The sequence below is a fragment of the Echinops telfairi genome, unplaced genomic scaffold (genome assembly GCF_000313985.2).
Source record: "Echinops telfairi isolate 266 unplaced genomic scaffold, ASM31398v2 ScPeMD7_5;HRSCAF=22, whole genome shotgun sequence".
Lineage (NCBI taxonomy): Eukaryota > Metazoa > Chordata > Mammalia > Afrosoricida > Tenrecidae > Echinops > Echinops telfairi.
The window spans coordinates 25,492,094-25,495,554 of record NW_022103901.1 but is presented as its reverse complement, the minus strand read 5'-3'; positions in this window follow the sequence as shown (position 1 = coordinate 25,495,554).

Below are 3,461 nucleotides of genomic sequence, written 5' to 3'. Positions count from 1 at the left end.
TCATTCACAATGATATGATTTTTTGTTCTTTGATGCCTAATATGTGAACCTACTGACACCTTGTGATCACACAGGCTGTTATGCTTCTTCCTTGTGGGCTTTGTCGCTTCTCAGCTAGGTGGTCACTTGTATATCTTTAAGCCTTTAATACCCTAGATGCTATATCTTTTGATAGCCAGGCACCATCAGCTTTCTTCACCACATTTGCTTATGCACCGTTTTGTCTTCAGCAATCGTGTCGGGAAGGTGAGCATCATGGAATGCCATAGAGGCCCAATGACCATCTGCTACCTTAATACCAAACCTATAGAATATATGCACATAGATCTATTTCCCCATCATCATATAAAGATATATTTCATAGGTACATGCCTGTATTTAGATCTCTATAAATGCCCTTTGCTCCTGCTTCTTTCTTAAATCGGCCATCACAAAAAAACAAGGCTTGAGAGAAACTGCTTTTACAAATCCACTGTGATCAGAGAGAACATTCCCAGGTGATGCCACTGGGTGCACTAACTCAGACTGAGTTGCTCGATGCTTTTCTAGAGGGGGAAAAAATGTGTTCTACAAAAGCTCCACCCAGTGTAGCTTGTTTCCATTTTGGGGAGGGGTATCCCATATATATATTAGGAAAGATTACAGCCAAGGACACCCTTTGGAGCAGTTCTACTCTGTAATACATGAGTTGCCATGAATAAAAATTTATTAAATGCAATGGTTTTGAAAGGAGAACTATAAAGCATTGGAGCTTGATTTTTATGCTTACAATAATCCCCTGAGGAAAAGATTGCTAGTCCAATTATTATTGATGTCCAATTATTATTGATGAGGAGCGTGAAGTTCAGAAAAGTCAAATAAGTTAACTAAGGTCTCACAGGGGGTCAGTGGGGGAGTCAACATTTGAACCCAAGTTTATTTGATCATAAAGTTTGCATGGTCTTGAAGTCAGTTCAAGATTCTATCACCCTGAACAGTGTAAATGGGGCAACCTACTCAACTGCCTCCCTCTTAGTTTCCTCATTTGTTAAGATGGGAGCAGTTATGGTATCTACCTCCAGTGTTTGTTCGCTTGTTTTAAATAGTATGTCACCGTGTTTTCAGTAAAGACGGACACCACATTTTAGGTTCTCATTCAACGATTCCAACGTCCGTCAGGCTTTCAGTGACATTGGATACATTCATCACAGTCAGTGAGCATTTTCATTATTTCCATTTTTATTCATTTCTTTCCCTATTCCATTACATTTTCGTCTTGGTTTGAAAGTCATTGTTGGCCCTTTAGTCTCATGTAGGTGATATTTTTTAAAGATGCATCCAGATGATACTCATTATATATTTTAGCCAAGTTCTTATTTAGCTACAAGAAGACCTCAGGGGGTTAGTTTCAGCAGTCTTCTGGACTCTTGAAGCACAGAAGTTACAGACAACAAAGATAAATTATATGTATAAAATATATAATGTATATTTGAACAGTGGCAACAATTATTTAAATCTATAATTTCAGACTTCAAAATTAGTTTGTATCTATTCTCTCACTTAAGTCTCCTGTTGGTCCTATAAAGGAAGGCCCGGCATGCTTGAAGAAGCAAAAGTTTAGGTAGATGAATTCTCTTCAGGACCACCAAGGAAATATATACACAGCAAAGCCAAAACGGAAGCCGGGATGTTTAAGGCATTACATGGTTCTTTCACTGTATTAAATAGAAAGGTAAACTTTAAAAATTCATCTGCAAATAGCTTAATTTCGCACACTTTGAATGTAGTTTGATGCTGGCTAGAATGAATGAGCCTGGACATATTGTCCAAGATGCAGGGTCTTCAGCCAACCGAGCAGGTCCAGTGGAAGATGGGAGCCGTCAAGATCCAGTGCACCAAGGGCTTAGTGAGCTGGAAGGCTTTGCCGCAGGAAGGATGGCCCACTTCTTAAGATTTGGTATGAGGTCTTGTGCATCGTGAGCAGGGTCAACATTGTCTGTCAGCAATAGGAGACTTTTAGGAGCCTCTGCAAAGAGGTGGGTCTGTGGCGGATGGCACTTGGTCGATTGTGTGAGCACTGGTAGTATCCACCGGGGCTGGTGTCTGTGTTGAGAGGTTTGTTTCTGAAGAGACTTGTGCTATCCTGCAGCTTGCTGACACCGAGAAGGTCATTGTTTCATGCAATGCTCCATTGGAGCAGCTTCCTCTGAAATTGTCCGGGTGGTCACTGAGTGGAATGGAGTCCTGTCCCGTTGCTGTGCAGTGGCACCTGTGTCCATGCCTTTTTTGGTAGATGTGCCAATGAAAGGGTTATAGCTAGTCCTTTAGGAAACGGGTGCACATTAACCATAGCAGAACATTCATGATTACTTGCAGGTTTTCTTGGTACTGACCAAAAAAGTTGCTTGAATCTATGCAGCTGTATACAAATTTTAACTAATCTTAGCACTTATTAACAATGCTACTAGATGTTCACAGGTGTATAAAATATACATTTCAAATACTAAGCATATTTAAGCATGAATATTTGTAGTGTATTATGATATAAGTATATTATTGTTGATAAATATTTATTTGTATAATTTATAAATATATAAAATTTATGCACCAAGCACCAAAGCTAGTGATGAAAAAATGGAAGAATTTGACCAGTTTCTTCAGTCTGAACTGGTTCAAACATGCAATCACAAGGCATTGATAATTACTATCCATTGGAATGCAAAAGTTGGAAATGAAGAGCAAGACACAGTAGCTGGAAAATACGGCCTTGGTGAAGAACCAAAGCTGGAGATCGCGTGATGCAATTTTGCCAAAGCAACAACTTCTTCATCACAAATTTTCAATAACACAGTGACTGTACACATAGACTTTTCCAGAAGGAATACACAAAAGTCACATCGACGTCATCTGTGGGAAGAGATGATGGAGCAGCTAAAACCCGGCCAGGGGCTGACTGTGGAGCAGACCGTTAAGCTGCTCACCTGTACGTTCAGGATGAAGCTGAAGAAAATGAGAACTAGTCCACAGAGCCAAGGTATAACCTCGAGTCTATCCCACTGAATTTGGAGAGCGTCTCAAGATCAGCTTGCTGCGTTGAACGTTATTGACAGAAGACCCGACGAGCTGTGGTTGGACGCCAACCACATCACACATGGAGGAGGCGCGCAAAAAAAGGTCATTAAGAAGACAGGAAAGAAAGGAGAAGATCAAAGTGGAAATCGGAAGAGTAAGGTGAGGAAATAAGGCACTGGGCCGAGGGGCACCTTTAGTGATCAAGATCAATAATATTCTCATGTGATGTTGAAAAAATTAATACAAACAATTCATGATTAAAAAAGAACGAGAGAGAAGATCAGGATCACAGACATGTCCTTTTGGCACAAGCAATGCCTTGATTTGTGCAGGACCCCAGAATCCAGGGGTCCATGAGGTACACACTGCCAGGTACACACTGCCAGGTACAATCATCTCTTCTCAAGAGC